The sequence below is a fragment of the Cucurbita moschata genome, unplaced genomic scaffold, assembly GCF_002738365.1.
Source record: "Cucurbita moschata cultivar Rifu unplaced genomic scaffold, Cmos_1.0 Cmo_Scf00070, whole genome shotgun sequence".
NCBI lineage: Eukaryota > Viridiplantae > Streptophyta > Magnoliopsida > Cucurbitales > Cucurbitaceae > Cucurbita > Cucurbita moschata.
This window is the reverse complement of record NW_019268586.1, coordinates 527,442-549,148: the sequence shown is the minus strand read 5'-3', so window position 1 is coordinate 549,148 and position 21,707 is coordinate 527,442. Positions and strand designations below refer to the sequence as shown.

Sequence of the window (21,707 nt, the reverse complement as noted above, 5' to 3'; positions counted from 1 at the left end):
CGAGACTTTCTAAGTTGAACTTTGGTTTCCCCTATTCCGGGCTAAGGCAATTTCCTGAAATTGATCCATATTAGATTGCCTCCATATGCAAGGTTCTTCATCTTTCTTCATCACGTAAGCACACGCAGTTCCACACCCAATCTTTGTCTAATTTCACATCCCTCATTCTCCCCTCCCGCTCCGGTAATCCTGCCCTCATCTTTTTCGTGGCCGTATGCTTTGAGGCATCTTTTGCTATGAGTCCTGCATGAAAAGGGTCTCCACTCTCCTCGGGGGATTCCTTGACTACCACAATAGCGAGACTGTAAAGAAAGGACAGGAAAATAGCGAGACCGAGTGAAGCTACTTCAACTGAATATGCTTTACCGAGTGAAAGAGTGAAATCTGGTTTAGGTTAATGAGCAAATCTTTCTTGAATTTGTTCAGTCTTGAAAGCAGAATCAAATGAAAGAAAAGAGCTACTGAATGAACTACCTATTTATCGAGTGCAATCAGGGACAAGTGATTGAGTTAAGGAGAATGCAGCTAGCTTGACCTCCGAAAATAAGGGAAGGGAATGAATAGAGGAAAAGAAAAGGAGCTTGACCTACCTGATTCTCATCCAGCTGCTTTACCTTGTGAATAAATAGATAGGCAGACGGGTAAAAGAGCTCGACCGATAGGGAGAGGAGTGAAGTCACTCTCATTCTTACAGGAGAGAGTAAGTTCAAGAAAGTTCCGTTCACGAATAACTCACAATTCAGGGAATATCGTCAAGAAAAGAAAAGGGGAAGGCACAGTTAAAAAGGAAGAGGAAAGGAAAAGGGCCAAGCCGAGTTAGAAGTCTTTGAAGGTGAAGCAGATGAGAGACCATAAAGGATAGATGGGAAAAGGGGAAGGTTTTCTCTCTCATCTTGACTTCCAAATAACCTTGTCTTTGAGAGGAGCGGAGCGCAGCAACGAGATGACCCTAAAGGATAGGGAGAGGAGTGAAAGAAGGTTCAGTTCTAACCCTCTCTTGCGTTGAGTCTTTGTTTACTGTGAAAGAAAGGAGAAGAGAAAAGAAGGTTCCTTCAGTAGTTAAGGATAATCCATAAGGATGGAGGGATTTTGTAATTAGATTTGTTATTTAAACCGTTCAACTGAAGTAAAATTGAATATCGAGTCTTCAGCAATCTTAGCGAATCTCTCACTCTCTCTCCTTTTACTTCCGCTAAATTTTTTCTTCGAAGAAACCTGCGGCCAATTTTTCTTCCTTCGACACTGTCTTCCAAATTGCCAGAGTGAACAAGTGGTATCAGAGCCTCGTTGAAGCGATCGGTAGTATACCATCACAGAAGAGTCATCCTATCAACAATCAAGTTGAATAGCTCAAGTGGCTATAGTGTCGACCTAACAACACACAGGTCTCAGGCGTGCACAATCGGCTTGAGAGGGAATCAAATCCCGTCGGGTCAGTGTACAGCGAGTGCGAGAATCCAACATCGAGCAGCTGCGGAAGGAGCTCTCGGAGATCCGCTTTAAGGACGGCAAATCCGTCGATGATTTTTCAATGCGAATCACGGGGCTCGCCAACAGCATCACCACCCTCGGTGGTAGCATTAGCGAGACAGAAATCGTGAAGAAAGATGTTGCAGGTCGTCCCCGATCACCTCGAGCAAGTCGTGATTTCAATCAAGACATTGCTTGACATGAATGACCTAAACAATGGAAGAGGTGACCGGAAGACTACGTAACGTCGAGCAGCGGAAGAAGAATACCACTTTAGCTGTTGATAAGGAAGGTCGTCTACTCCTCACGGAGGAGGAATGGCTTGCACGCCTAAATCTCCGCGACAACATCGGCGAGAGCAACGGGTCCTCCAACAGCCGCAAAGGCGGTAAGAAGCCATGGATGTCCCACGGGCGCACGCGCAGGAAAGATGGGAATCAAAAGAAGGAGTGGACCAATGGCAGGCCGATGAGCAGAAATTGTTGGAGCAAGCTCAGGAATAAGGAGAAGGCCAAAAAGGCCCATGTGGCTCAATCCGAGTTGGACGAGCCAGCTCTCTTCATGGTAACTGCATGCGTCCCCAATTTCGATTCCAAATCCACGGAGATGGAGGTAATCAACGACGATGTTGAACCCGAGAAAGAGCTCCAGCTGGGTGTAGCAAAGGTGGCACCAGCTGGGGAGCCAATTCAATTAGAGGAGGAGCGAGTGTTCGCTCAGATCGGCGAGAGGGACGAGCAACACGAGCACTGGCGATGGATCCTTGACACAGAGCCAACAAACCATATGATCAGGGCTAGATCTACGTTCTCTGAGCTCGACTCGAGGATCCGTGGTACGGTGAAATTCGGCGATGGCTCCGTCGTCGAGATCGAAGGGCGCAGCACCATCCTGTTCGTCAGCAAGGGAGGCGAGCATTGCAAGCTGACCGACGTCTACTTCATCCCGAGGCTCAAGGATAACCTTATGAGCCTGGGTTAACTCGATGAGACAGGTTGCTTCATTTCCATCGAGCGCGGACTACTCAAAATCTGGGATAACCAACGACGGCTGCTCACGCAGGCAAGGCGCACGACAAACCATCTTTACATCCTGGAGTTAGAGATAGACCAACCCGTCAGCCTCTCGGCCAAGACCGAAGAGGTATCTTGGAGGTGGCACGCAAGGTACGGGCACTTAAACTTTCCTACCCTAGAAAAGCTACAGAAGAAGGAGTTGGCGCACGGTTTGCCAGCAATCAAAGGCGTGAACAAGCTTTGCGACGGGTGCCTCATCGGCAAACAGAGGCGCACACCCTTTCCGTCTCGAACCTCCTACCAAGCTGATGAGCCGTTGGAGCTTGTACACGGCGATATCTACGGGCCCATCAAGCCGGCGACCCCAGGCGGTAAGAGTCTCTTCCTCCTGTTAGTCGATGACAAAAGCCGCTTCATGTGGTTGACCCTGCTGCAAACGAAAAGTGAGGCGGAAGAGGCGGTTAAGCGCATTAAAGCGCGAGCGGAGGCCGAATGTGAGAAGAAGATGCGAGTGCTGTGCATAGACTGAGTCGGAGAATTCACCTCGGCAAGTTTCAGTAAGTACTGCGACGAGATTGGCATACAACGGCACCTAACGGCGCCCTACTCCCCCCAACAGAACGGAGTGGTAGAGCGCCGAAATCAGACCATTGTCGGGACAACGAGGTCATTGTTGGTGACGGCCGGGATGCCTGGGAGATTCTGGGGAGAGGCAGTAATGACGGCTGTCTATCTCCTCAATCGGTCACCAACCCGAAGCCTCGACGGGAAGACGCCATATGAGGCCTGGTACAACAAAAAACCAACAGTATATCATTTCTGCGTGTTCGGCTACGTCGCATACATAAAGGTAACACTCCTCACCTCGCCAAGCTCGATCCCAGGGGGTTGAAGGTCGTCTTCATCGGCTACAAACCCAGGAGCAAGGCGTACAGACTCTATGATCCTGTATGGGGCGATCTCACGTGTCTCGCGACATCGTCTTCGACGAAAGCACCTTCTGGCAGTGGAATGATGTGATCGAGGCAGACCGTAGTCCAAATCAATTCACGGTGGAGTACCTCGTCACCGAGCTTGAAGAAGGAGGAGCCCAGCATCAAGAGACGTCATCGCCGCCAGCAGGTGCACCACCTGTACCAGTGGAATTCGCAACACCACGGACTGCGGATTCGACGCTGGATGCCGATCACGATACTGATCTGGAGGCCAGGTACCGGAGGATGGATGACCTAGTGGGAGGAGGTGAACCACCTGGATTGGCAGCGCACGAGCTCGAAGAAGTGGCCGAACTACATGCCATCAGTGCAGATGAGCCGAACACCTTCGCCGAAGCAGAAAAGAACCCGTGCTGGCTGAAGGCAATGCAGGAGGAGATGACATCCATCACCGAGAACCAGACATGGAGTCTGGAGGATATGCCGCCGGGACACCGAGCCATAGGGCTCAAATGGGTCTTCAAACTGAAGCGCAAGGAAAAAGGAGAAGTTGTGAAGCACAAGGCTCGTCTGGTGGCGAAGGGCTACGTCCAGAAGCAAGGAGTGGACTTCGAAGAGGTATTTGCGCCAGTAGCAAGGTTAGAATCCATTCCTTTCTTGCTGGCAATTGCGGCACATTACTCTTGGGAGGTTCACCATATGGACGTAAAGTCTGCTTTCCTTAACGGAGAGTTGAAGGAGACTGTCTATGTTCGACAACCACCTGGCTTCCTGGACAACGACAACCCTAATAAGGTACTGTGCCTGCACAAAGCACTCTACGGGCTTCGACAAACCCCACGAGCCTGGAACGCGAAGCTCGACAGTACCCTACTGTCACTGAAATTCAAACGTTGTGCCTATGAGCATGGCATGTACACGCACGGCCACGGCGAGAAGCGACTGATCATGGGAGTGTACGTCGACGACCTCATAATCACTGGAGGCGACGTGGGAGTCCTCGGAAGGTTCAAGAAGGAGATGTTGAAAAACTTCGAGATGAGCGATCTCGGCGTGCTCAGCTACTACCTCGGCATCGAAGTGCAACAGAACTCTTCCGGCATCTCCATTTGCCAAAGTGCATACCCGAAGAAGTTGCTGGACACAACTGGGCTTGTGGACAGTAATCCTACCAGGACGCCAATGGAGGCCCGACTCCAACTAAGGAAGGCTGGCACTATGACGACAGTTGACTCCACCAATTACCGCAGCATTATTGGGAGTCTGCGCTATCTGGTAAACTCTCATCCTGATCTTGCTTATTCTATTGGATTTGTGATCAGGTTTATGGAAGCACCTAGGGAGGAGCATCTAGTGGCTGTCAAGCGCATCCTGCGCTATGTAGCCGGAACCAGAGGCTGGGGCGTAAGATACTGCGCAAGGAGCAGAAAGGAGAAACTCAAGCTGGTCGGCTACAGTGATAGTGACATGGCCGATGACGTTGATGATCGTAAGAGCACCAGCGGAATGATCTACTTTCTCTTAGGCGGCGCGATCTGCTGGCAATCAACAAAACAGAAGGTAGTTGCTTTGTCTTCCTGCGAAGCAGAATACATCGCCGCTTCAATGGCAGCAACACAAGGGATCTGGCTTGCACGACTAATGGAAGAACTCATCGGGAGAGAAAGCGATCCACCAATGCTATAGGTAGACAACAAAGCTACGATCTCCCTGATCAAAAATCCAGTTTTGAACGACCGGAGCAAGCACATAGAAATCAGATTCCACTACATTCGAGAATGTGCAGATCGAGGGCTCATCAAGATTGATTTCATCCGAACAGAGGAACAACTTGGAGACATTTTCACCAAGTCCCTGGCGCGGGTGAAATTTGAAGAACTACACTCCAAGATCGGAGTTCAAATAATAAGGTAGAGCTTTTAGGAGGAGATTGTTAAATAAAAGTCATGCCTTATTTAGTTAGGTTTGTAAAAATATCTGAATTCACGCGAATGGAGGAGCGTGATTGTAGGGGCCATTGTTTTGGCAATTTGGGCGAAGTCTTCGTCCACTTCTTCTATTTTTGTATAATTGGTTTTTCTCTTTTTGTAATTAGATTTGTTATTTAAACCGTTCAACTGAAGTAAAATTGAATATCGAGTCTTCAGCAATCTCAGCGAATCTCTCACTCTCTCTCCTTTTACTTCCGCTAAATTTTTTCTTCAAAGAAACCTTTGGCCAATTTTTCGTCGATACTGTCTTCTGAATTGCCAGAGTGAACAAGGGAGTCTTTGGTTACAAGAGCGAAACAAGCAGTGAGAGTAAATTCATTAGCTGCTTTACCTAGTGTTTTAATAAATAGGTTCATAAGTCTCATTCATCTTTCTTACGGGCAGTCGAGTAAAAGAGTGAAAGAAGGAAAAGGTTGGTTTTCGGGTTCTTCTTCTCATACAGCCAGCCACTTCACTTACCTTCCTTGTTCAAGACTGAAATCAGGAGAAGGAATCTTTCTTTCGTCTCTCTCCCTTCTTTCTCTATCGGTTACGGTTCATCAGGTGCATGAGCAAATAAATCCTTCTTTTGAAGTGAAATTAGGTGAATCAGGATAATTTAATTAGGCTTTCGGCCGAGGTTACTGTTCAAGCAGAAATAGGTGACGGTTCCCGGTCTCTTTCTTCCTTCATTTTCTTCTTCCGCATACATCTTACTCTTTCTCTTTTACCTTATTCAATCAGGTTAATCAGTAATAGTTCAGGAACGCAGACGAAGACAGAGTGAAAGAAGGTGAGTTCAGTAGTGAAGGAGAATGAATAAGGAAAGGAGTAGAGATCTTAGAGTGAAGGAGAAGAGAAAGAATGAATCGTCCTGTTTACCTTGTTCTGGAATAAAGAGAAGCGCAGCAGCAACCGAGTTTACAGTTCAAGAGAAGGGAGAGGTTCCAGAGTAAAAGAAGGAATGAATAAGGAGAAAGAGAATAGACAGAATAAATAGGTTCAGGTGAATGAAGGAGTTTCCCGAGTCTTTGAATAGTTCAACCCTCGTTCAAGAGTGAAAGAAGTAGGATCAGTCTAATCAGTCATCTTCTCTTGCTTCATCAGTCTTTCCTTCCGGTTCAGTAGCCCAGGCAATAGAGGTTCAGTAGCTCTTTGTCGGTTTCTTCTTCTTTGAATGAATTTACTCGACTAGAAAGGTTCTATCTCTTTTCTTTCCGTTGGTTGAGTCTTGAAAGACTATAGGTTCCTTCCTCTTATGCAGTTACTTTTCCTATTTATTCAAAGACTGTAAAGGAGCTTGAGGTTGAGTCTGACAGTTTACTCTCATTCAGCAATATTTGGTCTTTTTTCAATCAAGAAATAGAGTGTCCGGGAAGAGAAAGAATGTTTTATATCCTTCTGGGAAGGGGTTTTTTACATTGAGTAGCTCGGGGAATATCGGTTAATATATAACTGTGGGGAGTTGGAAGTCGAAGTAGGTAGGGAGTAGGTAGTTGTAAGTGAAAGTAGATATGGAGTAGGAAGTGAAAGTATGGAGTTGTAAGTCTTTGAAGGTGAAGGTGAAGTAGCTAGCTTGCTTGATCTTTCTTCTTTACTTGTTCAAGCAATAAGAGAAGTGCGTTCAGTAGTTCAGGATCATGTAGGCTGACGAATCGTAAAGGGAAGAAGCAGCTTTACACCTCCCTCCTGAAATCAGTAGTCTTGTATCGAATCCGTTCTTTCTTTAGTCTAAGGAAGTAGTTTCGGATTGACTTGTGAAAGAAGAGTTGTACAGGTGTAGAAGAGAAGCGGTAAGACTACTAGCCTCTTTCAGTCTTGCTTGACTTTCTCTTTCTCTTTCATTTGCTGAGTCTTGGCTTGAAACACTTGCTTGATGAATAAGCTAAATCAAGGAAGTAGTGATTGAGTGAAGGAGAATGAATGTTTCGGCTTTCCTTTCTTCAACACTTCCTCCCCTCAATGTAAAGGTAAAGAAAGCATAGGATAGGGCAAGGAGAATTCATCTTACCGACAGTCAAGGTTCAGGAGAGAAGTGATAGTTTACGAGGTTAAGGCAATTCCATTATGAGAACAACGATAGATAGGTTCATCGGCGAAGACACTTCTATAGAGGTTCCAGGGCAGGGGTTCTCTTTGGCTTTTACCTTGTTCAATCAGGTGTAGGAGTCAACTCTCATGAATAAAGAGTCTTGCCTTCCTGGTCTGGTTCAGGTTTCTTTCTTCTTATTTTCTTTGAGAAAGGGAAACTTTAACTAACTACTCTAAGCTTTCTTTCCTTTGATTCTAGAACTATAAACTCGGATAGTCTTTGGGTTGGTTTCGCTTTCTTCTTCTTTGATAAAGGTAAGGGGTCCGGGGAAGGAGCGAAGACGAGGTTCAGGTTCAGGTTTCAGGGCTGGCTGATCTTTCTTTCATTCTCTTTCTGTAAACTCTCATTAATCTTGAGTTGAGGAGAAGAAGTACTTAAGTAAAGGACACAGGTTACGTCGAGAAGCAATGAGACCGATAGCGAACGAGAGGAGCCAAGCAACGACGAGAGTTCAGTCTTAGCTTAGTTTACAGTCAGGGAAAGGAGAAGAAATAGTCAAAGTAGCTCAGCCGGCCGAGGGTGAAGGAGCTGATCATCCTATCCAGCCTATTGACCTTGTTCAACCGAGTTTACAAACGGTAGGAGAAGGAGAAAGAAAGAAACAAACCAAAAACCTATTACCTTATTCCAGAGTGAAAGAAGGGAAACATAGGGAGAGGCGAAAAGATCAGTTACAGAAAGTTCAGGTAAAGTAGCCAGAAGGGGCAGGCGCAATGGAATAGCTCGAGCAGCCTTCTATTTCTCTTTTCTTCTTTCTTCTTTAGTAAAGGGGAATGCATCTTCATTCAGTCTTTCCTTCCTGACTTCCTAATTACCAAGTTCAATCAGGGAAAGGTGAACGATTGAATGAATTGACTGCTAACTCCTGAATTTCTTCTTCTTTCATTTGATGCATAACTGTAGTCAAGTTTCATTCTTCTTCTTCTTCTTTCCACTGTCTAAGTAAGGGATAGATAGATAATTGATTCCTCTTTCTTTTCTTGCTTTCTTCCTTCAAACTTCTGAGAATAAAATTCCCGAGTTACATCGGGTTCAGGGAATAGAATTGGGAAACCGAGATGTTCCGGTTCAGGGTATGGAATTGGGAAACCAACAGGTGAATGAGTTAAGGAGCTGATACTCTAGTTTGCCTTTAATAGTCTTTACAGTCGAATAAATTAACACAAGAACGAACTGACCGGACATAGTATAGTCAGGCGAAGGAACCCTTTTAAGGAAGGAAGAGGAAAGAACCAACCAAGCAGTTTAGGAACCAACCAAGCTGTTTAGAGTTAGAGCCGAAGGGAAGCGCAGTTTAGGTTATTTAGTTATTGAGTTTACAGAGTTCCATAATAAATAGGGTGCAGCAGCAAAGCAACTCGCGAGAGTAAAGGTTCCCGTGAAAGAGAAAGAATGGTTCGCCTTGACTTCCTCCTTAATGAAAGAGTGGTGAAAGAAGCCGAGTTAAACAAACACCTAATTCCATAATTACCAAAAGAGGTAAAGAAAGAAAAGAAGTTCAGCCAGCCAGCCTCGTTTACTACAGTTCAATCAATCAGAGAGAGATAGAGTAAATTAATTGAATATCCGGCCTTATTGACTTTGAATAACAAAGAGTAAGAGAAGGGAAGTATAGTCAATCAAAGGTTCAGGGGAATGAAGGAGCCAGCCCGAGTTCAGTTTTCAGTAGTTCATTAGTTTACCAATGTTAGAATAAGAAATAGGGACAAGCAAGAATGGATCAAGATCAGTTCAAGAAAGATAAGGGGAAGGTCAGGTAATATCTATAGGAAAAGAAGAAGAGTCCTAGTTTGAAGTGGAGTCTTTGTTTACAGTAGGGTTCAGTCTCATTAATCCTTCTTCTTGACTTTCCTGTAAATAAATAAAAGAGTGTTTGAATAGGTCTAGGAATTCAGGGATCATTCTTTCTTCTTTTCGTCTTAGTTTACAGTTCTCGAATAAATAGGTTAACAGTTCAATCCGCGGGAATAAAAGAAAAAGCTAGAAAGCAAAGGCTAAGACAAATAGAGAGGAGCCATAGGTGATTCAGTTATTAAGTTAAGTTACGAAACTAGAATGAATCTTTCGGGCAGTCTTAGTTTACGGTTACCGTTCGAGAAGAAATAGGGGAAGGAGCGAGAGAAGCAGATAGTATACGGAAGGGGAATTAATCTTGAATTTGAAGACAGAATCAAAGGAAAGCAAGAGGGCTACTTCATAGGCTTTACCCCGAGTCAAAGAAGGTGAGTCAAGTAGTTAAGTAAGGATAATTAAGAAAGAGGGAGTCCTAAATAAGGAGTATTGATCTTTTACAGAGAAATCCATCTGGTAAACAAGGAGAAAGAAGAAATAAATAGGGTACGGAGAATGCCCTTCCTTCTTCTTCTTCTTTATCTTACTGTCTACTACATCTGTCTCATTCATAAGTAGGATTGACTGAGAGTGAAGGGAGAGTGAATTCCGTCTTCTTTCGGCTTTACCTTGTGAAAGAGCTCAATCAGAGACAAGTTAGGTAGTGAACGAGAATGAATAAAGCTTGAGTTGAGTCTTAGTTTACAAAGAGTGAAAGGTGAACGAACACGAACTGACTGTGAATGAGCGAAGCCGAGTTAAATCAATAAAAGGGTGGCGCGGGAGAGGATTGACTTAATATATGGAATTACCTATACTCTCAAATAGCCCGAAAAATAAGGGAAAGCATCGACTAAATCAGAAATGGTCCTTACAGTCTAACGAATCTTTCATTTGAGAAAGAGGAGAAGATCAAGAAGGTGCGTTCAGTAGTTCAGGTCAGGTAATATCAGGGCAGGAGTGAAAGCAAGCAAGCAACAAAGGAGTGAAGGATCATGCTTCGATAGTGTTTACTGTTGAATGAATCAAAAGGATTGACTTAGCAATTACCCGAGTTCAATAAGTTCAGGGAATATCGGAAAAGGGGAAGTAAGTGGTTCAGTCTCATTCATCTTTCTTTGTTTACCGGAGAGTAGTCAAGAATCATCCTCCTGTTTACCTTGTTCAAGAATCCATAGATTCAGGAAGAGTACATTAGCGGCTTTACCCAGTTCAAGAAGGTGAAGTAGCTCAGTTCTACAACTCTCTTTCGTTCAGTCTTGAGTTTCTGAATAAGGATCTTGATAAGTTCCAGAATAAATAGGGTCAGGTTCAGTAGCGAAGGGAATACAGGCGGTTCCGGTTCTGGTTCCGAAGGCTGATTCTGATTCTAGCATTCCGTGTTCAAGTTCAGTAGCTCAGGGTTGAGGTTGAGTCTGATTTGCTTTCCCTTCTTTAACTGTAAAGTCGAATGAATCTAGAGTCTCCCTTCTTTCCCTTCCTTCAAAGACTGTCAAAAAGGTAAAGGAGTTAAGTCGAATTCATCTACTTTTACCGACTGACTGTAAAGTTCAGGATTGAATGAATGGACTCGACTGTCAAGGCAAGGAATATCTGATTCTTCTTCTTTCATTCACTGTTCAGGATCATTAATGTTGAATTAGATTCTCCCTTACACTGTCAAGTTTCATTCTTAAGGAGTCTCCCTTTAGTCTTTCACTGTTCAGTCGTCTTCTGCTTTCTTGTTTGTCTTGCTTGAGTCTTGATCCTCTCCCTACTTACTCAATCACCTCTCCCTGAACCTCGACTTCTTTCTCTTCACCCTATGATTTCCTTCCTGTTCAGTCTCATTCATCTCTCTCTTTTCGTCAGGTTACGGATTGATTGAATAGAACCAGAAAGAGAATAAGGATCTTGATCAGAAAAAAGAAAGAAATAGGCTGAAGTAGTTCTAGGGAGTTAAAGAATCCATGGGTTCAGGTTAAGTCAGTAGTTCAGTCGTCTTCATCTTTCGGCTTTACCTTGGTTACTGTGAAAGAAGAGACAAGTGGATTGAGTTAAGTTTCATCGATAGTCTTTCCTTGAAACAACACTTTCAGGTTCAGGAAGGAGCCAAGCCACTTTACAGTTACATCTGGTGAAAAGGAGTTAAAGAATCAGAATAAGTAGGTATAGGTTCTAGGAAACAAAACCAAAGCTAAGGAAAAGAAAAGCAACCGAGGTTACAGAAGAGGTTACAGAATAGGTTACATCAGGTGAAAGAGAAAGAACCAAACAAACAAACATACCTAGTTCAACCCGAGTCTTTGAAGGTGAATGAGTTTACCTACCGAGGTTACTGTGGAAGAATAGAGGTTCAAGTTACGGGGCTTGACCTTCTCTTTGTCTTTTATCGAGGTCAATCTGTCTCATTCATAAGGAGCAAAAGCTATGAGACAAGGAACCGAGGACAAACAAGAGAGTCCATTCTATTAGAATAGGGGGAGAAAAGTGTTTACAGGAGAATGAATCTTTAGTCTGGACTTCCTAATTACTTCTGCCCTAAATACCGAGATTTGATCCCAAAAAATAGGGAGAGGATAGACAAAATTCATTGATGGTCTGTCAGAGGGAAAGAAGTAGGTAGGAGTCTTTGTCTTTCTTTCGTTTTTCAAAGCTCCTAATAATTTAATATCCCTTTACGGGGTAAGTAAATAAATAGGTTGTTCTGGAGTTCAGTAGAAAGATCAGTTAAAGAATAAGGAGAGAGATAGTTGTAGAGGTGAAGGAGAATGCGCATCTTTCTTACAGGAAAGAGAGGCAATGAACAAACAATCACTCAAGGGAATATCGTCAAAGAAAGGGCAAGGAGAATGAATAAGGAGTCTTTCAACACTTGATTCATAAGGAGAAAGAAAGCTGCTCCGTTCAAGAATAGGTTCATCAATTTACCCTAGGAAAGAATAGTCAAGAATACTATAGTTCAGGCGCCCGAGGTTCAGGCAATGAAATTGGGAAATGAAACCAAGTTGGAGAGCGGCAGAGGAAGGCTTTTGCTTTCTTCTTTATTTACAGTGACTAAATAGAATAGGTGACGGAGCGAGGGGAAAGAGCAGTTCAAGAAGAAACACACTTTTCGGTTCAGGCAGACTAAATCAAAGAGTGAAATCGGGGACAAGTTAAGTTGTTCAGGCAATGAATGTAATTGCTTTACCGACAGGGGAAGGATCCATAATCGGGAGTCTTGAATGAAAGCAGACAGAATCAAAGGAAAGAAAAGCAAAGAGAACACAAACCTAGAGAAAGAAGGAGAATGAATAAGTAACTAAGGAGAATGAATCGAATCTTCGGTCTTGACTTACAAACAAAGAAGAAGAATCTTGTCTTGGTCTTGCTTTTCCTATTGATTCTAGAACTGGAAAGGATAATGCATCTTGTCTTGCTTCAGTCTTTTTCTTTTACCGAGGGAAAGAAGCGAGAGGAAAATAGCTTGATGACCGAGTGTTTGAAGGTGAAGGAGAGGATTGAATTGACTCGACTGCTAATTCTACTTGTTTAAAGCCTAGTTACCTCGTTCAAGAGTTCAGGAAGGTTCCGGAAAGACCAGATTCTCGACCGTCAAATAGTGAAACCCAAGTTTACAGTCGAGTAAATGAATTCAAATTAGCTGCTTTAGACTCCATTCCCCCCGAGAAGGAAGCGAACAATTTATGCCTTTGGGTTACTCTCTCCAAATGATGATTTGATGACGCGAACCTTTATCTCACTGCTGAGCTCCGGAACCGATATGACCTTGCCTTCACTTTACAGGAGAAGAGGAATATGTATGTGAGACTGTAAGGGAGAGTCCGTCCATTCATTAACAGTTTGACAGTCGAGTAAAGAAAAGCAAAGAGATAGTGAAACCTGAACCTGTCCCTTCTTTTACTCAATCACCTATCCTCTCCAACTTGGTAAAGTGTCTGTCTTCGCTACTTCTCTTTCTCTTCTCCCTAATAAATGGAATGAGAATTCTTTTCCTGTCGGGCCGGCAGCACCTTTCCCTCTTCGCTCCTCTCTCTCCCTTACGTTACAGTCGAGTTGCTTCTCTGGCCTCATTTCCTTCTTTTTGTAGGTCTGTTCACTCATTCCCCTGTCGGTTGAACAATTGCATTGCCTGTCCGTCCCTTCAAACACAAGGTAAAAGACAAAGAGAGAGAATGAATTAGACTGAACCTTTACAGTCGAGGGGCAAAGCAACGAAAATGAGAAGAGACTCTAGAAGAAATGAATTAGCTACAGTTGCTTTGAAGACTAAACTCCTTATGAATGAGACAGAACTAAATCACTTGTCTGTCCCTACTATTTATTCTTGAATGAAATCCTGAACTTTACAGTCTTGTCCATTCATTAGCTGCTTTCGCTTGGTGAATAAGAAATCCTCTCGCTTCTTTCACTCTTGAACAGTAAGATGGTAAAGCGGCTGGCTTAGAATCTCCTTCCCCCTTTCTTTGACGATATTACATTACCTGACTGGAACCGATATTCCCTGAACCTTATACGTTATTCCCTTTACAGTAGAGTCAATTCATTCAATCCTGAGCCGAAACCCCTGACGAGAATGCAAGAAGGGATAGGAAAGATGATCGATTCTTTACAGTGAAAGAATAGGGAGAATCAAAGGTAACTGCCCCGAACCCTGTATTCCCTTCCCATCACTTTACAGTCGAGTAAAGAAAAGAAAGAAGGAAGAAGACGCTTGACCTTGGTTACTACTGTTCAGGAATAAATAGGGAAGAGAACGACAATGAATAAATGGGTGTTCAGCCAGCAGTTCCAGAAGGAAAAGGAGAATGCATAAGGAGTAGCGTCATTACTTGAAACAAAACACTTGGAAGGAGAAAGAGAAGAAAAAGAATCCATAGGAGAGAAAGAAAAGGAGCTTTACCGGGTTCAAGTAAGACAGAGAGAGAGGAGGTAACCAACCAGCGAAGGAAAAGGGTCATGAGTAAGTAGCAAGAGGATCAAGAAGCCGAGGGGAAGGAGAATGAATCGGAAAGGAAAGGTGCGATGCCACTTTCCCGTGAAAGAAGGTTAATCAGTAATAGTCCAGGAGCGAAGCCGAGGAAAAGGTTTGAGTCCTCTTTTCTTACAGTTCAATCAGGTGAAGGAGAAAGAATCTTGTCTTCGTCTTCTTCCTTCTTTCTTTCACTATACATACTATGTCTATGGTCTCGTTGCTGGGCTCCTCTCGCTCCCGGTCTCACTCATTGCTGGGCTCCTCTGCCTACTTACTCCTCTTCTTCACTCAATCACTTTCAGAACTGTAAACACTCTACTCAAGACTGAACCTCACCCCTAACCTTTTCCTGATTTCCGAGGTAAGTCAAGCTAAATTAATTCAATCCTTTAGCTCTACAACTCGTCTTCTTCCTGAACCTGTATTACCATCTGTTATTGTGAGCTATTCTTTCTTTCACTCACTGTAACCAAACAAAGACTCCTTATTCATGAGAGTGAACTGACCGAACAATCCCTTCTTTCACTCGGTAAATAGGCGGTGGCGGCTGGCTGAGGATTGAATTGAATTGGCTGGCTCTCTTGCTTGTAAACTCTTCACTGAACCTTTCTTTACAGGGGAGCATAGAAGTTCTCTTCTTTCTTTTTCTATTTCTTCTTTGATTCCATTCTTTTGAAGCTTACGAGTATCTTCTTTATCTCACAATTCCATTGCCTGAACCGGAACACCTCTATGACCTCTCTCTATTTACCTTATTCAAAGAATCAGATATTCCCTGAACTTTCCCCCGTCGAGTAAATTCATTCAATCGTGAACCTGAACCGGAACCTGTATTCCCTGACCTGATTAAACGAGGTAAAGAAAGCAGCAAAGCTCATTCGCCTCTACAACTCTCAGTAAAGCAATTCCATTGCCTGACCCTTGAATTTCTTAGTTCACCTTCTTTGGAGTTCTCTTTCTTTTTCTTACTTCATGGGCTTCTGAGATTACCTCCTTCACTTATTGGTCTTAGAGCTTCTCTCCTGTAAACTGATGAACCTGACCCTGCCCCTCTATTCCTTTCCCTTCCCTTTCCAGTCTAGTAAATTCATTCTCTCCTTCGCCTATTTATCCTTGGACCTATTAATTGTCGCCCATTGCCGTCACCTCTACAACTATTGGTCTCAGAATTCCATTGCCTTATTCATTCTTTCTTTTCTCTTCTCCTTCTTGAACTGCTTGCTTGCTTGGCTCCTCTTTTGTATGTCTCATTGCTCTGCTCCTTCCTTTAGATGAGAGTCAATGAATGAAATCCTTAACCTATTTATGAACTCGGTAAAGTGAGGATTGAATGGAATCTCTTGTAAACTCATTCACCTTCTGAGCTATTACTTCTTGAACTGGAATGTAACCAAAGACTAAAGAAGCATCCATTCTCCTTTTCCTCCTCTTTATTCTGTGGGTCTATTCTCTTTCTCCTTATTCTTTTTGTCAGGCTAGTGCTATACACTAGAAAATGTAACTGGACTTTCAAGTCTGGGTAAAGCTGCGTGCGGGGATGGATTACCTCTACCTCATCTCATTCTCCTCGCTCTCAAACTCTCAGTCTCTGATCTTTCTCCTCTCGCTATTGGTTGGTTGGTCTCGTTGCTACGCTCCTTCTCTTTCTCTGATCTTTTCTTTGATTCTGCTTGAAAGACTGAACTCAAGCGTTTAGGCACTAAACTCATTCCCCTTTGACTGTCCCTTCTTTCATTTCACAAGGTAAATGGGCTGGCTTGGCTGTCTGGCTTCATCGCTCCTTCACCTTTTCCTATGCTATCTTGGTCTCTCTCCCTTCTTTACTTAGTCTTTGTCTTTTCTTTCCTCTCCCTTCTTTGCTTGATCTTCTCCTTTTCCTTCTTTCAGGGTAAAGTGTCTTCGCGACTGATCTTATACTCTTCTTTCCTTCACCTGATGTATGTAAATAGGTGTGTCTTTCTTTCTTTCTTTCTCTTTCCTTCACCTATGAGCTCTTGTCTTATTCTAAGCTCTTAGTTAGATTTGTAAAGAAGAATTTGTTTGTTTGTCGAGAGTAACCCAAAGGCATAAATTGTTCGTTGGCTTCTTTCTCTTCTCCTTGCTTTCACTCTTTGACTTTCCTGTTAGCTAATGAATTTCCTCTCCTGCCCTTTACAGTCTCGTCGCTTTGCGCCTCTTCTCGTCTCATTGCTTTGCCTGCCCCTGAACCAACCTTATACTCTCTGCCCTTCCCTGAACTTTACAGGAGGGAGAGTCAAAGAATTAGCTGCTTTACAATCGTCGAGCTACTTACTGCTATCTCCTTCATTCAATCCTTCACACAAGGGAAACTCAAGCACTACTCTACCTTCAACCTTTTCCTTCCTTCCTTCCTATCCTTGTCGGTCAAAGAGATTCATGATCCTGAACTCCGGAACCTACTGAACTACTGAACCTGAACCTCTCCAAGGGGGAGTAAATTCATTAGCTACTTTCCCTTCCCCTCTATTTCCTTCCTCTCTCTTTATTCTTGACCTCGGTAAGACAGCTGGATGATTTGCTCCTTCCCCTTTGATTGACTATCCTTTCTGGTCTATTCTCTTTGCTTTTCTTTCCGATATGACCTATTAAAGAGGTGATTTGACAAGGTAAATAGGTGTTTTCATCCCTGGCCTGGCCTTTCCTTAACTTCCGGTCTAGTCTGTTCTCTTTCTTTGCTTTCCTCTCTCTCTTACACTCGGTAAATAGGGTAAAGCATCTTCTGTCCTGTCCTTTCTTTATAGTCTAGAAAATGAAAGAAAGATTTGCTCAATCACCTCTGCTTCGCTCCTTCGGCTCTAAACTGCTGGGTTCTTTCTCCTTGCACCTATTTATTCAAAGACTGTGTAACCGAGGTAAACTCCCTCACTACTGAACTTCAGGAACCAGATTGAACTAGGTAAAGCAGTTGTATGATCATCAGGGAGTAGGTTGGCAAAAGGAGACTAACCAAGAATTCTCGACTTAACTCAATCACCTCGGCTTGGCCCCTTTTTTACAGAAAGAGAATGAAGGGAAAGAAGGGAGACGTCAGATGAATGAGACGGAACTACTGAACCTGAAAGTGTTGAAAGGAAAGACGAAAGGAAAGAAGAGTTTGTTTACAATTCAAGAATGAAGACGCAGCTTCGAAAGACTCAACTCAAGAGTTTACGAACTGAACTCTGGAACATTCAGTCAAGACGAAATGAAAGACTGAACCTCAAACCTTTTCCTTCACCGGAACCTGAGCTACTGAACCTGAAGGAAAGACGTTAATTCTTATTCATTCTCATTCACCTCTTCTCTACACCCTATTGAGTCAGTAAGTCAAAGAGTAAGGTAAGTGGTTGAGACTTTCGCTCTTCTAAGTGTTCCAGTCATCGGAGCTTCTCTCGTCCTAATTTTCAAGGTGCTTGTAGAGCCTATTGAGAATTTGGGTCCTGTAGATACTCAGACAAGATCTCCTATTCATAGATCTGCCCCTGCTTTTATACAGTTATTAGATACAACTCTATTTTAGAAAGAGGAATAAAAGTAGTAGATCTTTTAACCCCTTATCGCCGTGGAGTCAAAATAGGACTATTGGTAGGGGCTGGAGTGTCCAGTACTCATTATAGAATTGATCAATCAACAACATTGCCCAAGCTCATCAAGGTGTATCTATATTTGTAGGAGTAAGTGAACGTACTCGTGAAGGAAATGAAATTGGGAAACCGAGGTTACGGGGTTCAGGACTGAAAGCAAGCAAGAAAGAAGAAATGAGACAGATAGGTGAAGGAGCGCAAAGTGTCAACCACTAACCTTCCTCGTTTTCTTACTTACTGGTTACGGAGTTCACTCTCATTAATAAGGAGTCTTTCAACACTTTCTCATCCAGCCCCTTTACTTACCTTGTAAGAGAGTGAAAGAAAAAAGGTTCAGGTTCATGAGCTTGCTTCTCCTTCAGTTGATTCTACAGGATTGAATAGGAATTGACTCACATGTAAAGAAAGAAAGAAATAAATATCTTCTTCTTCCTTGATTCTTGAACTGTAAAGTGAAGGTCATATCGGTTAAGATTTGAGCTTGAGTCTTTCTTGCTTGAGTCTTGAAAAGCTGCTAACTCCTGAATTTCTTCTTGTCTTGCTTTCTCCTCGTTTACGGGATTGAATAGGAATTGACTCGTCAGGATAGGTGATTGAGCTGCAAGGAATTGACTCTTTAGTCTTGACTTGTTTACGAAGAGAAGAGAAAGAATGAATCTTTCGGCTGAGGTTACTGTTCCAGAAGAAATAGGGGAAATTCGGGGAAGGCAATGAAATTGTGAGACCTTGTTCAATCCGGGAAGGGAATAGATAGAGCCAAAGAGGTAGGCAGAGGCAGGTTCAGTAGCGAAGGGAAGTCTCGTTAGTTCAATCAGTAGGAGAAGAAGGTTGAGTCTTACAGTTCACTCTCATTCATATCATAAGGAGTTGAGTCCGCAGTCTCATTCATCTTCAGTCTTGACTTGATGAATAAGGATCTTGAATCAATAGGAGCCGGGACGGTAATATCGAAAAAGGGGAAGGGGTTTACAGTTCGTTCCGGAATAAATAGGAGCTGGAGGAGAAGGAGGTTCTGTCTCATTCATCTTTCATTTGATTCTATCACAATAAAGGAAAAAGATAAAGGAGTTCAAGTTCAGTAGTTCAGTAGTTCAGTCTCTTGCTTTCTCTTTTCTTTGATTTACTCGACTGTAAAGGATTTCCATTCATCTTGTCTTTCTTCAGTCTTTCAAACACAGTAAAGGTTCTGTCTCATTCTTCTTTCTTTCTTTCTTTTCGTCTTTGTTTACTGTTCAAGACTAACTGACAATCACATCAGGTAATATCGGTTCTGGTTTGACTATCTCTCTCTTTTCTTTTTCTCGGTAAATAGGTAGGTATTTGTTTGGTTTCTTTCTTTCTCCTGAATGAACCTCGGTCTGTCAGCTTCTCCGCTCTCCTTGCCCCATTGATTGATTAAGGGCCAGGGACAAAGCTTAGTTGTCACCTCGCCGTTAGCGTTCCGATGCACTTACTAACTAGCAAAGACGGCAGTCTTGAAAAAGTGCCTCAAAATGTCTACCCTCGATAGTTGACTCTCACTTTAACTGAATAGTCAGGCCCAGTTCGAGATTGAATCATTCATTTCCTGTGATCGAAAAGAAAAGAAGAAAGCAAACTAAAGCAAAGCCCTCGCCTAGTGAAAGTGGCTCAAATCCTTTTGGTCTAAAAGTACCCAGTCAGTCGATAGGATTCCATTCCGAATCAGGGTTGCGGGCGGGTAGGAACAGGATCTATTTGAATAGCCGTTGGACGTGCTGTTATGGAATCCAAAGATCATCTGCTCAGGACCGCCTTCTTTGACTAGCTGGAATCTTTCTCTGAGCTAGCCAATATTTAGGCAAATAAGTTTTAGCCAAGCTTTGCGAAAAAGGACAGGCCGATAGCCAAGTCATATGTACTGATTGCACCCATAACTTGGTGTAGTTTTGATTTTCTTCATTCAATTACATGCTCTCCCTCCTAGAAGGAACTCCTCTCGTGTCTATCGGTCTCTCGTCCCTTCGCTTCACTCATCTATTGAGGTAACAACAAGAGTGAAAGACCTACGCCACCCTTCCCTTTACGTACGTAGGTGAATTAGGCCCTTACTCGGGGTCAGACAAGATTCCCGGTTGAGCAAGAAAAACCTAAGCCTCCTATCTATTACCAATCAGAACTCTTTATTGCCCTAGACCAAAAGACCTTGGCTATTCAAAATTTGAAGAATACCCTTTAGGAAAAGAGTGAAATTGCTATAACTAACTCTGCGCTCCCCTCGCTAGAAAGACTTTCTGACTTAACTTAGTTCTCCTACCCCCTCTGAGGAGTCCATTCCTTTTGGAACTCGATTTCAACCTTTCTCTTTCCAGCCTTTATCTTTATCTAAAGCCTCTATCTTTTTCTTTCTTCTTCCGCACCCTGTTCAAATCATCAATTCCATCAGTTCCTGGTTCGTTGGTACCAATTCAATCTTCGGTCACATCGGTTGCAGAAGAAATTACCTTATGATCCGGAATCCATATACCTTCAAAATGCATTCAAATAGAGGAATGCTTGTAGAATGAAGCTTAGCAAGATTTTGCATATGACCACACTAGGCTTAAGAACGGTGATGATAGTTCAGTTGTCGAAGAAAAGGAATGGCCCGATGAACTTTGATTCGCACTTTATGTCGCTAACCCATGCCGAACAGAGCTAACAGGTGCCAGTAAAGGTATCTCCACATTTCGACCGATAGGGAAAGAAAAGAAAAGAGCTACTTAATGAAAGAAGGGAGCGAAGCAGCTTTACCCAGGGGCAGGAAATGAAATTGTGAGAGTATACGAGGTGAGGGAGCCAAGCCATGAGACCGAACCGATAGCGAGTGAAGGAGAAGGAATAAGGACAAGGTGAATGAGCTGATCTTTCTTCATTTTCTTCGGTTACAGTGAAAGAAGAAATAGGAAATAGGTTGCGTATAGGTCAGGTAATACAGTATAAGGGGAAGGAGCTTTACCCCTTTTTGACTATCCTCTCCTGTTTTTGTTACGGTTCAGGATTTCATGAATTGAAAGAATATGCTTTACCTCCAGAAATAAGGGAAGGGAATATCGATGAAAGGGAAGACAGGTTCAGTAGCTCAGGGAAGTCGAAAGAGTGAAAGAAGGTGATTGAAGTAGTTCTGTCTCATTCATCTTTCATTAGATTCTCCCTTCAAACATAGGTTCTTTTCATGCTCATGCAGCTCCTTTTCCTATTCCTCCTATTTATTCACTGTAACTCGGATAGTCAATTTCGGTTTCTTCTTTGTTTACAGTAAAATTAGGTTCAGGTGATTGAGCTCAGCTGTGAGACAGAATAAAAGTGAATGAGCTCAGCTGCGAAGACCGAAAGGGTCCGGCAATAGAATTGTGAGACTGAATTGTAGAAGCGAATGAGCAAAGCCGCTTGACCGAGAGGATTGAATGAATGAATTTACTCTTTCTTGAACGAGAAAGGAGAATTCATCTTTCGTTTAGGATTGATTGACTTGCTTTCAGGTTCGGGGGCGAAAGATCAGTTCCAGAAGAAAAGGGAATATCGATGAGGGATCATAATAGCAGTAGAATGAAAGAAGGGCGGGGGATAGCGGTGAGTGAGGGAAAGAGCTACTTTTACACCTACAGAAACAAGGCAAGAGAATAGCAGTTCCGGTTCAGGAACAAGGTTTGAGGTTGAGTCTGATTTTCTTCTCTTTCACCGATTTGAGCGAACACTCGCTCCTCCTTCAGTTGAATTGGCTCCCGAGCGTGCCTTTGTTATGCACAGTTGGAGCTCCTCTTCAGTGGGGTGCTTGCTTGCCTCCCTTGCCGACGAACAGGAGCCGTCGCCTCTTTCACCGATTTGAGCGAACACTCGCTCCCCCCCCCCCCCC

The 21,707-nt window shown here is 43.3% G+C and overlaps 1 long non-coding RNA gene across 1 annotated transcript in view; it reads left to right on the top strand.

The window, feature by feature from the left end:
- Positions 1–20,907, top strand: part of LOC111438044 — a 28,883-nt gene extending 7,976 nt beyond the window's left edge. Inside the window, exon 2 of the long non-coding RNA XR_002709604.1 lies at positions 20,869–20,907. This is a non-coding gene — a long non-coding RNA (uncharacterized LOC111438044). The remainder of the gene's footprint in view (positions 1–20,868) is intronic.
- The last annotated feature ends 800 nt before the right edge of the window (positions 20,908–21,707 follow it).